General features: G+C 45.7%; 1 long non-coding RNA gene across 1 annotated transcript; it reads right to left on the minus strand.

Annotated features, from left to right (window-relative positions):
* Positions 1-680: 680 nt before the first annotated feature.
* Positions 681-10,416, minus strand: LOC147344004 (uncharacterized). The gene is made up of 3 exons (XR_015155578.1): positions 8,929-10,416; positions 3,118-3,319; positions 681-1,277 (listed from the first exon to the last, which is right to left on the minus strand). It is a non-coding gene; the product is annotated as an uncharacterized LOC147344004 (long non-coding RNA).
* Positions 10,417-14,344: the final 3,928 nt, after the last annotated feature.

Raw genomic sequence — 14,344 nt, forward strand, 5'->3', positions numbered from 1 at the left:
TATACCATAGCATAAAAAATGAAGGAATGATCCACCATTCATTTCATTAATCTAGCACAATCTTGACACAAAGCTTCTGAACACAGAAACGTGGACACTGGACCAAACCACACCTTATTGCCTTGTGTAATTGTAACTTGCGCCATTTCTTTGTACTCATTAGCATGTTTATTCATCCAGGAGTCACCTGCTCAGGCAAATGGTTATTTGATTCTTCATTATAGGAATTTCCCGGAAGACTCATCACCTCCTCAGTGTGAAACATTAACAGTTTACAACCTGAGAGTCTTTGAATCTTTTGCTGCCTCTCCACCAATCCTGGACTGTTGGATCTTAAATTCTTACCCAGTCCTAATCAGCCATGCCTCCTTTAAAAGACCTGCCTTTAAATCAAACTTTCAGTTTAACAAATTCTGATCTTACCTTCCATCTTCTCATAGTTGCTGTCAAAGCTTTGCAGGGCTGGCATTCTCATGAAATTGTTATTTTGATCAAAAGGCTGTGTTAGCAATGTTTGAGGAGACAGATTTTGACATTTTGGAAAGATAGTACTGTCACGAGAGTGTATGTTCCTCGGTTCTTTGTCTCATCACAACAAAGATTTGGAGCGACGGACATAAGCCCTCAGCGCATCACAGCTCTCCGGTCTTGGACAAACCGTGTTATAGCTCTTAAGCAAATCAGTGTTACAGCTCTATTTTATTTAGAAGATAGTAGAAGAATCCATCCTCGAAGTGTGAGGGCATGCCAACCCAAAGACTCGAAGAGAAGAGAGTGGAGGAATGCACGGGGAGGGAGAGAGAGAGAGAAAGAGCGCACGCACGTGGGGGACAGAGAGTTCGTGAGAAAGCGCTTTGGCTCCTCCTTTTATATGTTTTTTTCCTCCACCTGGGCCTGCCCTATGCAAATTGGGCTTAGCCAGGAGTGCTGTTTGTTCTGCCTGAAGTCTTCACTCTGGTCCTCGGACCTTCCTTTGATCTTCCTTGTCTTTTAGCCACCACCATTTTGGACTCCTTTTCCCTATTCTACCTACCTAACATCCCCTCCTCAAGAGATGGGAGGCCCCATATAGCATCTCATTTGGGAATAGGGGCGTCAAGGTCTTTCTGGCTACTTCCTGCTGAACTGGGACAGTGAGGGGTATTGGGCCTCCCCCTCTTGCTAGTCTCAATCCTCAGAGTCCTTATAGTGGTGTCCAAGGGTGTGTGATATTTTCCGTGGTCGGCTGTAGTTTTAAATCTTTGTTGAACTGGCACTGCATGTTGTAGCTGGTTGACCTGGGCAGAGACAAAACAGGGTAGACAATTGACAGTACATGGAATAATCATAAGTATCATCAATATAGCATAACAAGGACTAGTAGGGACATTGGTTGATTTTAAATTCACATGGCCAGTATGGCTCAAGTCCCTCCTTGGCTCAAGTCCCTCCTTGTTCAGGGATCAGAAGATCTCTCTCCTGTCTGTTTTGGAGTACAGTCTCTGTCAAGCTGTATTGGCTCTTTAGAGTTATCCTGAGAAATTTTATCCCCAGAAACCAGATTTTGAGGGTGTTCATTAGAATGACACTCATTGGTAGTTCTGAATAGGTATCTGAGATCTCCCAGGGGTTCACAGGTGTATCGAGTGTCCTCTTCTGTTTTCTTCCACAGCTTGACTCATGAGTAGTGAATCCAGGAGTCATGTCCTGGTACCTTGACTGCTGTGGGGGTAGAAAGTATTACAGGGTAGGGGCCCTTCCATGTGGGCTGGAGTTGAGCCTTTGGGGACCCACCTTTCCAGACTTTAATTAGGACTTGATTTCCTGGAGCATATACTGGTGACTCTTTAGAATCTTTTGGGTCCTGGTTCATACCCCACAAGTGTATATCCTGTTGGAATTGCCCAATGGCCATGGTATAAGACTGGAGGGTCTGAACCTCTAGATCTAGGAAGAGGTCATTGACATAAACAAAAGGTCTCCCATATAGCATCTCATAAGGACTAAGACCAACCTATTCCTTAGGGGCAATTCGGGTGCGGAGGAGAGCTATTGGTAAAGCTTCCTTCCATCCGAGGGAGGTCTCTTAGGTTATCTTTTTTTTTTATCACTGATTTTAAGAATTGAATGGCTCTTTCTACTTTTCCTGAGGACTGAGGCCTCCAGGCACAATGGAGATAATAAGTAATGCCCAATGCTTTTGAGACCCCTTGGGTGACTTTAGAAGTAAATGATGTCCCATTGTCACTCTGTAATGACCTGGGCAGACCAAATCTTGGAATGATTTCATGGAGCAGTTTTTTTTTACCACCTCCTCAGCCTTCTCGGTCTGGGTGGGAAAGCCTTCAATCCATCCTGTGAATGTATCTATCATAACTAATAGGTATTTATACCCTTGAGAAACTGGCATCTGGGTGAAGTCCATCTGCCAGTCCTCTCCTGGGTAGGCCCCATGTCGTTGGACGGGCTGGGCCAGCTGGGGTCTTTGAGCTCCTTGAGGGTTGTTTAATTGGCAAGTGGGACAAGAGGAGACCACCTGTCTTATAGTTATTTGGTAGCCTGTTCCTCTGAAGGACCTTTCTAGTAATCTTTGGAGGGCCTTTTCTCCTAAATGAGTAGTGGCATGTAAGGAGTTAACCAACTTCCATTGGAGGTTCCCAGGCAGAAAAAGGAGTCCCTCCTTTTGGAACCACCCCATATGATCTTCTTGAAAGCCCTCGCTCTTAGCTTTAAGAGTCTCACCTTCAGTATATAAAGGAGTTTCTGGCAAATTAGTCTGTGGAACTAAGGTGGCAATCCTTATTAGGTCATGGTTCTGTAATGCTGCTCTCCTAGCTGCCTGATCAGCTGCTTGGTTCCCTCGTGCCACTTCTGTGTTCCCTTTTTGGTGTCCTTTACAGTGGGAGTCTGAAACCTCAGTGGGCAGATGGACTGCCTCCAAGAGTTGAAGAATCTGATCACCATATTTGATTGGGGACCCTCGGGTAGTCAAGTGGCCCCTTTCTTTCCAAATAGCTGCATGTGCATGTAGCACCAGAAAGGCATACTTGGAGTCAGTGTAAATGGCTATTCTTTTTCCTTTTCCCAGCTCTAAAGCTCGAGTCAGGGCTATGAGCTCAGCTAATTGGGCTGAAGTACCTGGTGGCAGAGGCTTAGCCTCTATGGTCTCAAAATTGGAGACTACTGCATACCCGGCTCTTCTTTTTCCCTCCAAGACAAAGCTGCTTCCATCAATGTACCAGATTTCCTCAGGATTGGTCAGAGGATCTTCTGACAATCCCTTTCGGGGTTTTGTCCAGTGGTCCAAGGTTTCTAGACAAGAGTGAAAGGGGAGAGAGCCCTCGGGGGTAGGCAGGAGGGTGGCTGGGTTAAGAACCTCACAAGGGGATATAGTGAGGCCTGGATTTTTCATTAGCATTACTTGATATATGAGGATTCTTTGATCAGACATCCATAAATGGCCTCTCCCATTTAGGAGTTGTTTTACTTGGTGGCTGGTAAAAATAGTTAGTTTGCCCCCAAAGGAGAGTTTTAAAGCATCTTCTATCATGATTGCAATAGCTACAAGATTTCGAAGGCAGGGGGGCCAGCTTCGGGTAGTTGGATCGAGCCTCTTGGATAAGTAAGCTACAGCTGCTAAGTCACTTCAGTTGTGTCCGACTCTGTGCGACCTCATAGATGGAAGCCAACCAGGCTCCCCCGTCCCTGGGATTCTCCAGGCAAGAACACTGGAGTGGGGTGCCATTGCCTTCTGCCAGCTACAGGCTGGGGCTCAGATCCCAACCTTTGAGTTAACACTCCCAAGGCTATTCCCTCTCTTTCATGGACATAAAGTTGGAATGCTTTTTCTGGGTCTGGCAACCTCAAGGCAGGTGCCTGAGTTAAGGCCTGTTTTAGTGTAGCCTCTGCCTTCTTTTGAGGAGTTCCCCCACATCAGTGGGATTGAATCATCTCGTCCCTTTAAGCTTTCATATAAGGGCTAGGCACAGATTCTACAATATCCAGTTAGCCCCAGGAAAGCTCGCAATTGTTTTCGAGTCGTGGGGGAGGGCAACTGGAGAATTCCTCGTACCCAATCAGAGGACGGCCTCCTGGACCCGTGTGTAATCTGAACTCCCAGGTAAGTGACCTTTGTCTCGACCGTCTGTGACTTAGCACGGGAGACTTTATATCCCCTTTCTGCCAAGAAGTTTAGAACCTGAATTGCATGTTGTTGGGCACTTTTCTCATCTGGAGAGCAGATTAGTAGGTCATCTATGTATTGTAATATTTTCCCATTAGGTCCCAGGTCCAGATCTACGAGATCCCGGCTAAGGGCCTGTCCAAACAGGTGGGGGTTATCTCTGAACCCCTGAGGTAATACTGTCCAAGCCATCTGTTGGTGTTTTTCTCCTGGGGCCTCCCACTCAAAGGCAAAAAGGTATTGGGATTCTTTAGCCAGTGGTATGCAAAAAAAAAAAAAAAAATGCATCTTTGAGATCCAAGACTGTAAACCACTTGGCACTGGGTGGGATTTCTCCCAAGATTACATAGGGATTGGGTACTGTGGGATGGAGGGGGACTACAGCTTCATTTATGATCTGGAGATCTTGAACCATTCGCCAGGTTTCGTCTTTTTTCATTACTGAGAGGATTGGGGTGTTACATGGCAAACTGGTGGGGACCAATAGCCCACAAGCAAGGAATTTATTTCTAAAGGCTATAGTCCCTCCCGAGCCTCTCTTTTGAGAGGATATTGTTTCCGGTTAGGAAACTGAGTGGGATCTCGGAGGACAATGATGACCGGTTCAGCGTGGTGGGCTCGTCCAGGAATCCCCTGGTCCTGTGGGTTAATTTTGTCTTCCCATAGTTTTTGGTCTCTCTCTATTGAAGGTGTAATGGGTTCTTCAGTAGTAACCAGGAGCTGTAGAGCTCTAGGGGCTGAAAAACTTCCCATCACAAGGGTGGTCCCCAGTTTAGTGAGTATGTCTCTTCCCAATAAGGGGGTAGGACACTCAGGGACCACCAGAAACTGGTGGGAAGATATTTGTCCATCCCAGCAACAAACAAATGCTCGGGTGAATCTTTTAGTAGTTGCTTTTCCTGTAGCGCCCAAAATGATACAGGTTTGGGAGGAGAAGGCTCTGGAGTAGGAGATCAAGACAGAGTAGGTAGTCCCTGTGTCAACTAAGAAATTCTCAGGCCTACCTGCCACATCCAGTCGCACCCTTGGCTCCAGCCCCGTGATGGTTATCTGTGACAGGCGGGCTGGTTGGAGCGGGCCGCTTCAGTCCTCTTGAACCATCGTGAGGGTAGGCTTGGCACTTGACCTTGAGGCTCTTGAGTCTCGAGGGCAGAGTGCTGCCCAATGTCCCAGTTGATGGCATTTGTGGCACGCTGTTCTAGGAGACTTGTCACGGTTTGGATACTCTTTGGCCCAATGCCCCGCCCGTCTACAGATCAGGCATCTGTCTCGTGCCTTGTCCCTCAAGGACTCGGGGTTTGCCATAGGGCTTCTCTGGAGGGCGGCCAGCATCTGGGCATGCCTTGTCTTTCTTTCTCTCCTTCTCCTGGGCCTTGGCCTCCTTCTCCTGTTCTCTGTTATAAAAGGTATTGGTGGCTGTCTGGACCATCTCATCTAAAGAGGCAGCAGGGTCCTGCTGTTGTAGCTGCTGTAACTTAATTCTGATATCTGATGCACATTGGGACAGGAATTTGTCCTTTAAAATCACCCGTCCCTCGTAAGAGTCTAAGTCCAGGTTGGTAAACTTTTGGAGTGCCTCTTTTAGCCTCTCCAGAAAGGCAATGGGGTTCTCACTGGGCTCCTGAGTTATTGCTGAGACCCAGGCACAGCTAATTACTTTTTGTTGGGCTGCTTTCAGTCCTGCCTTCACACAGATTAGAAAGTGATCTCTTTCCCAGATGTGCTCAGGGTCATTATAATTCCAATTAGGATCGGGGACTGCAGTTTCCCCTACTGGGTATCTATCACTGGAAATGTGGAGCACTGTTGCATACCTCCGGGCTTCCTTTAAGACCCTGGTATGTTCAGGATCAGATAAAGTTTGACTAAATATGACCATGATGTCTTTCCACGTCAAGTCAAAGGCCAAGGTAATATGTTGGAATGTATCTATATATTTGCCTGGGTCATCTGTATAGCTTCCCAGGTCTTGTTTGATCTGCCTTAGTTCTAAGAGGGAGAAGGGCTTATGGACCTGAGTTGGTCCGAATTATCCTCCAGTTTCAACTAAAGGACATACTCGAGCTGGCTTTTGTGGAGGAGGTGCTCCCGGATATGGGGGCACGTTTGGGTACGAGGAAGGAGCACCAGGCAACTCGGGAGCTGTGGGAGGTGAGCCTTCACGAGGGGGTTCCTTTTCTTGGTTGCCTGTGCCTAACATCATTTGCCTAGTGGGCTCACTTTTAGGGCATACTATAATCCCATACTTAAGACAGAGTTCCTTCATATCTCTTAGTCTGAAGAAAATTTGGACATAGGGGATCCCTGTCCATTTCCCTTGTCTTTTGCAGAATAATTCTAATCGCAGGATGGTATTGTAATTTAAAGTTCCATCCTCAGGCCAGTGTTCCTCGTCCCCCAGTGGATACTGTGGCCACACAGCGGCACAAAAGAATTTCAAATGACTTCTCCTTAGAGCTAGAGGGTCGAACAGCTTCCAGTTATCAAGGATGCATCTCAAGGGCGTCTGCCGGGAAGTGGATTAGTTATTTCCCATCTGAAAGACAGTCATGACAGGGAGAAAAGAAAAAGACCACTTTCGATTTTTATGGGTGGACTTCCTTAGGGGTGAGTCTTTCTGAAGCTTATCCTACCCAGAACTGTTGCAACCTGAGAGCCAGGCGTCCCCAGGTCAGGGTGCAGATCCCCAGGCAAGCTGAGGCGTGACAGCCTCCTAGAGATCGAATCCCCGGGCAGGTCGAGGCGTGACGACCTCCTGGGACCTCTGAGACTAGCGGATCCCCGAGCAGGTTGAGGCATGACAACCTTTCGAGGACCAGATCCCTAGGCAGGTCAAGGCGTGATGACCTCCTGGGACCCCCCCGGACTGGAGTTGACGTCCCCAAGATCTCCAGTGTGACCAGTATTGGGTACGATTAGGGGGTTGGATATTATAGAGTATTTCCCTCCCAAGGCCAGCTATTTTCTGGTTGTCCTTCCAGAAGATTGTAGAGGCAAACTTGTGGGTCTGGATGGGGCTCATGAAAAGACCATGAAACAGGATGGAAGGGGGCAGAGCACAACCTTTGAAAGAATGACATAGCACAAGGGTATAACCTTAGACAATTACAATCAGTTGGGTCCAAGATGACAAGTCAAATTGAAGTAAACCTTAATCCCCAATCTATAAGCCAACAAGACATACCCAGAGGTGGCAGGACAGCTTCAAGGCAGGGAGCAAGGAGTGGGTGGTTCACCAATGGCTGGGATGATCCTCTCACTCAGATCAGATCAGATCAGATCAGTCACTCAGTCGTGTCCAACTCTTTGCGACCCCATGAATCGCAGCACACCAGGCCTCCCTGTCCATCACCAACTCCCGGAGTTCACTCAGACTCACGTCCATCCAGTCAGTGATGCCATCCAGCCATCTCATCCTCTGTCGTCCCCTCCTCCTCCTGCCCCCAATCCCTCCCAGCATCAGAGTCTTTTCCAATGAGTCAACTCTTTGCATGAGGTGGCCAAAGTATTGGAGTTTCAGCTTCAGGATCATTCCTTCCAAAGAAATCCCAGGGCTGATCTCCTTCAGAATGGACTAGTTGGATCTCCTTGCAGTCCAAGGGACTCTCAAGAGTCTTCTCCAACACCACAGTTCAAAAGCATCAATTCTTCGGCACTCAGCTTTCTTCACAGTCCAACTCTCACATCCATACATGACCACAGGAAAAACCATAGCCTTGACTAGAGAGACCTTTGTTGGCAAAGTAATGGCTCTGCTTTTGAATATGCTATCTAGGTTGGACATTACTTTCCTTCCAAGGAGTAAGCATCTTTTAATTTCATGGCTGCAGTCACCATCTGTAGTGATTTTAGAGCCCAGAAAAATAAAGTCTGACACTGTTTCCACTGTTTCCCCATCTATTTCCCATGAAGTGGTGGGACCGGATGCCATGATCTTCGTTTTCTGAATGTTGAGCTTTAAGTCAACTTTTTCACTCTCCTCTTTCACTTTCCTCAAGAGGCTTTTGAGTTCCTGTTCACTTTCTGCCATAAGGGTGGTGTCATCTGCATATCTGAGGTTATTGATATTTCTCCCGGCAATCTTGATTCCAGCTTGTGTTTCTTCCAGTCCAGCGTGTCTCATGATGTACTCTGCATATAAGTTAAATAAACAGGGTCCTCTCACTCATTAGCATATAAATTCCACCCCCTCACAAAACCTAGCCAGGCCTAATACCATGGCCCCAGCCCTTGCCCTTGGCAATGGTTCACACCCTGAAGAGTGGCTTCTCTCTGGATCCTAACAAATCCACCACTTATCACTTTGTCTCTCAATGAATTTTTGCAATGAGACATCAGAGCCCGAATTTCATTAGTTTTGGCCGGGCTTGAGTCCCGGGAGAGAGCTGAAGGACAGGAGGAAAAAGCAGTGGGAAAAACGTGCCAAGGAATCTCCTTCATAGCCCATCGGAAGATTTGCTAAATATCTGACCGGTGCTCACAGTTTCATTGGTCTGATCCTTGGCATAGAGAAGAGGAAGGACAGAAGAACCGCCCCCCCTCCACCCCCCCCCACCCCACCCCCACCCCCGCCAGCTTGGGTAACAGCTACTGGGACTCAGCAGACAGCGACATGCTGAGACATGCTTTGGGACATGCTGAGGAGTAGCCTCTCCAGAGTCCCTCAGTTGTGCCCCCTGCCGCCAGCCTGTTCACGGGAGGTTCAAGGAAACAAGAAACTAGAGATTGTAAAAGTCCCTCCAGCCATAGGAGTGAGGACCTCTTACCTTAACCGGAGGTCTTCTGGAATCTGAGACTGGGCCGCGTGAGCTTTCTGCTGAGTTCGTTTTTCACTGTCCCGGTTTCCAGCACTATGGGCCTTCCCCTGCGCTGGGTTTCTTCGCCTTCCACTTCTAGCGCAGGAGCTTCGCTGAGTTGGGCTCCTGCTGTGCTTGGCCTCTTCTGCGCGGAGGTTGTTTCAGCCAGGTTAAACCCAAGTCATGGCACCATAGATGTCACGCGAGTGTATGTTCCTTGGTTTTTTGTCTCGTCACAACAAAGATTTGGAGCAACGGACATTAAAGCCCTTGGCGCGTCACAGCTCTTGGGTCTTGGACAAACCGTGTTATAGCTCTTAGGCAAATCAGTGTTACAGCTTTATTTTATTTAGAAGATAGCAGTTGAGAGAGAGAGAGAGAGTGAGAGAGAGAGAGAGAGAGAAAGAGCACATGCACACGGGAGAGAGAGAGTTCGTGAGAAAGCGCTTTGGCTCCTCCATTTATATGTTTTTCTCCTCCACCTGGGCCTGCCCTATGCAAGTTGGGCTTAGCCAGGAGTGCTATTTGTTCTGCCTGAAGTCTTCACTCTGGTCCTCCAACCTTCCTTTGACCTTCCTTGTCTTTTAGCCACCGCCATTTTGGACTCCTTTTCCCTATTCTACCTACCTAACACTTCCGAGGTCAGGGGCAATGGCCAACAGTGCCAGACTGCGATGGCACAGGAATGGCCGAGAGGAGCTACCCCATGTCCGAGGTCAGGGGGGGCGCCTGAGAGGAGCTACCCCGCGTCCAAGGCCAGGGGCAGCGGTCGGGAGGAGCTACCCCACACTCCCACACCCGAGGCCAGGGGTAGTGGCTGGGAGAAGCAACCCCACATCCAAGGAACAGTGGCTGCAGGGGCGCAGGAGGGCCTAGAGTAGCTATCCCACATTGAAGGTCAGGAAGGGCATGGTGAGGAGATACCCCTCGCCCAAGGTAAGGAGCAGTGGTGGCTGAGCTTTGCTGGTGCAGCCATGAAGAGATACCCCACTCCCAAGGTAAGAGAAACCCAAGTAAGATGGTAGGTGTTGCAAGAGGGCATCAGAGGGCAGACACACTGAAACCATACTCACAGAAAACTAGTCAATCTAATCACACTAGGACCACAGCCTTGTCTAACTCAATGAAACTAAGCCATGCCTGTGGGGCAGCCCAAGACAGGCGGGTCATGGTGGAGAGATCTGACAGAATGTGGTCCACTGGAGAAGGGAATGGTAAACCACTTCAGTATTCTTGCCTTGAGAACCCCATGAACAGTATGAAAAGGCAAAATGATAGGATACTGAAAGAGGAACTCCCCAGGTCGGTAGGTGCCCAATATGCTACTGGAGATCAGTGGAGAAATAACTCCAGAAAGAATGAAGGGATGGAGCCAAAACAAAAAGAATACCCAGCTGTGGATGTGACTGGTGATAGAAGCAAGGTCCAATGCTGTAAAGAGCAATATTGCATAGGAACCTGGAATGTCAGGTCCATGGATCAAGGCAAATTGGAAGTGGTCAAACAAGAGATGGCAAGAGTGAATGTCGACATTCTAGGAATCAGCTAACTAAAATGGACTGGAATGGGTGAATTTAACTCAGATGACCATTATATCTACTACTGTGAGCAGGAATCCCTCAGAAGAAATGAGTAGCCATCATGGTCAACAAAAGAGTTTGAAATGCAGTACTTGGATGCAATCTCAAAAACGACAGAATGATCTCTGTTCGTTTCTAAGGCAAATCACTCAATATCACACTAATCCAAGTCTATGCCCCAACCAGTAATGCTGAAGAAGCTGAAGTTGAATGGTTCTATGAAGACCTACAAGACCTTTTACAACTAACACCCAAAAAAGATGTCCTTTTCATTATAGGGGACTGGAATGCAAAAGTAGGAAGTCAAGAAACACCTGGAGTAACAGGCAAATTTGGCCTTGGAACACGGCATGAAGCAGGGCAAAGACTAATAGAGTTTTGCCAAGAGAACACACTGGTCATAGCCAACACCCTCTTCCAACAACACAAGAGAAGACTCTATACATGGACATCACCAGATGGTCAACACCGAAATCAGACTGATTATATTCTTTGCAGCCAAAGATGGAGAAGCTCTATACAGTCAGCAAAAAACAAGACCAGGAGCTCACTGTGTCTCGGATCATGAACTCCCTATTGCCAAATTCAGACTTAAATTGAGGAAAGTAGGGAAAACCACGAGAACATTTAGGTATGACCTAAATCAAATCCCTTATGATTATACAGTGGAAGTGAGAAATAGATTTAAGGGCCTAGATCTGATAAAGTGCCTGATGAACTATGGATTGAGGTTCGTGATATTGTACAGGAGACAGGGATCAAGACCATCCTCATGGAAAAGAAATGCAAAAAAGCAAAATGGCTCTCTGGGGAGGCCTTACAAATAGCTGTGAAAAGAAGAGAAGCGAAAAACAAAGGAGAAAAGGAAAGATATAAGCATCTGAATGCAGAGTTCCAAAGAATAGCAAGAAGAGGTAACAAAGCCTTCTTCAGAGATTAATGCAAAGAAATAGAGGGAAACAACAGAATGGGAAAGACTAGAGATCTCTTCAAGAAAATTGGAGATACCAAGGCAATATTTCATGCAAAGATGGGCTCAGTAACGGACAGAAATGGTACGGACCTAACAGAAGCAGAAGATATTAAGAAGAGATGGCAAGAATACACAGAAGAACTGTACAAAAAAGATATTCACGACCAAGATAATCACGATGGTGTGATCACTCACCTAGAGCCAGACATCCTGGAATGTGAAGTCAAGTGAGCCTTAGAAAGCATCACTATGAACAAAGCTAGTGGAGGTGATGGAATTCCAGTTGAGCTATTTCAAATCCTGAAAGATGATGCTGTGAAAGTGCTGCACTCAATACGCCAGCAAATTTGGAAAACTCAGCAGTGGCCACAGGACTGGAAAAGGTCAGTTTTCATTCCAATCCCAAAGAAAGGCAATGCCAAAGAATGCTCCAACTACCGCACAGTTGCACTCATCTCACATGCTAGTAAAGGAATGCTCAAAATTCTCCAAGCCAGGCTTCAGCAATATGTGAACCGTGAACTTCCTGATGTTCAAGCTGATTTTAGAAAAGGCAGAGGAACCAGAGATCAAATTGCCAACATCCACTGGATCATGGAAAAAGCAAGAGAGTTCCAGAAAAACATCTATTTCTGCTTTATTGACTATGCCAAAGCCTTTGACTGTGTGGATTACAATGAACTGTGGAAAATTCTGAAAGAGATGGGAATACCAGACCACCTGATCTGCCTCTTGAGAAACCTCTATGCAGGTCAGGAAGCAACAGTTAGAACTGGACATGGAACAACAGATTGGTTCCAAATAGGAAAAGGAGTATGTCAAGGCTGTATATTGTCACCCTGTTTATTTAACCTATATGCAGAGTACATCATGAGAAATGCTGGGCTGGAAGAAACACAAGCTGGAATCAAGATTTCTGGGAGAAATATCAATAACCTCAGATATGCAGATGACACCACCCTTATGGCAGAAAGTGAACAGGAACTCAAAAGCCTCTTGATGAAGGTGAAAGTGGAGAGTGAAAAAGTTGGCTTAAAGCTCAACATTCAGAAAACAAAGATCATGGCATCCGGTCCCATCACTTCATGGGAAATAGATGGGGAAAGAGTGGAAACAGTGTCAGATTTTATTTTTCTGGGCTCCAAAATCACTACAGATGGTGACTGCAGCCATGAAATTAAAAGACGCCTACTCCTTGGAAGGAAAATTATGACCAACCTAGATAGCATATTGAAAAGCAGAGACATTACTTTGCCAACAAAAGTCCATCTAGTCAGGGCTATGGTTTTTCCAGTAGTCATGTATGGATGTGAGAGTTGGACTGTGAAGAAAGCTGAGCGCTGAAGAATCAATGCTTTTGAACTGTGGTGTTGGAGAAGACTCTTGAGAGTCCCTTGGACTGCAAGGAGATCCAACCAGTCCACTCTGAAGGAGATCAGCCCTGAGTATTCTTTGGAAGGAATGATGCTAAAGCTGAAACTCCAATACTTTGGCCACCTCATGCAAAGAGTTGACTCATTGGAAAAGACTCTGATGCTGGGAGGGATTGGGGGCGGGAGGAGGAGGGGACGACAGAGGATGAGATGGCTGGATGGCATCACTGACTGGATGGACGTGAGTCTGAGTGAACTCCGGGAGTTGGTGATGGACAGGGAGGCCTGGCGTGCTGCGATTCATGGGGTCGCAAAGAGTCGGACAGGACTGAGCGACTGAACTGAACTGAACTGAACACTTCCAAAGAACACCCAGGTCTGATCTTTAGAATGGATGATTGGACCTCCTTGCAGTCCAAGGGACTCTCAAGAGTCTTCTCCAACACCACAGTTCAAAAACATCAATTCTTCAGCACTCAGCTTTTTTCACAGTCCAACTCTACATCCATACTTGACTACTGGAAAAACCATAACCTTGACTAGATGGACCTTTGTTGGCAAAGCAATGTCTCTGCTTTTTAATATGCTATCTAGGTTGGTCATAACTTTCCGTCCAAGAAGTAAGCATCGCCATACCTACTACTAAAACACTGAAAGCTTTCCTTGTAAGATCACACTTAAACAAGGGTAACATCCATTACCATTTTTTCTTTTCAACATTATGCTAGAAGTCCTAGACGATGAGTAAGAAAACAAAAATATATAGGCTACAAAGGATAAAATAAAAATCTCTTCAATAAGATGGTAAAATTACAATCTTTTATAAGAATGGCTGAATATAAAATAATAATAATAAATAATGTGCATTTCTATAAAATAGTGAGTAAGAAAAAGTTTGTCACTTACAGTAACTTCTGTAAATGTAAAGTACATGATAGTAAATCTAACAAAAGTGTATAAAATATTTATGGAAAAAATTTTAAATTATATTAAAAAGTTGTAAAGACTTAGTAAATGATGAGACAAAGCAGAATCAATATATTAAAAGATTTAATATCACAAAGTATTCATTCTCCTCAGATTCATCTAGGGATTCAAAATGATTCCAATTAGAAAATCAGCAACATTTCTATTTTTGTAGAAATTGACAAGATAATGTGGAAAATAAAAATTCTAAGATAGTCAAAACAATCCTAAGATCAAAGAACAAGGAGGGGTAATGGCTTTTACTAGACATCTATAATTACAAGGTTGTAATGATGAACATAGTATATTATTACCCCAAGAAAAATAAAAATATCAATGAAATGGAATATATAGCCTAGAAATGAATGCATATATGCATGACATTTATTATATTATATAATGTGTAAATCAGTGGGGATGGATTTTTTTTAAAATAGTGCTGGGGAAATGGTCATCCATATTTTAAAAAATAAAACTGGATACTTATTTCAATC

Source organism: Bos grunniens, chromosome 26, assembly GCF_055505025.1.
Source record: "Bos grunniens cultivar Pamir isolate PY7600 chromosome 26, Bosgru_T2T1.0, whole genome shotgun sequence".
In the NCBI taxonomy this organism is placed as follows: Eukaryota; Metazoa; Chordata; class Mammalia; order Artiodactyla; family Bovidae; genus Bos; species Bos grunniens.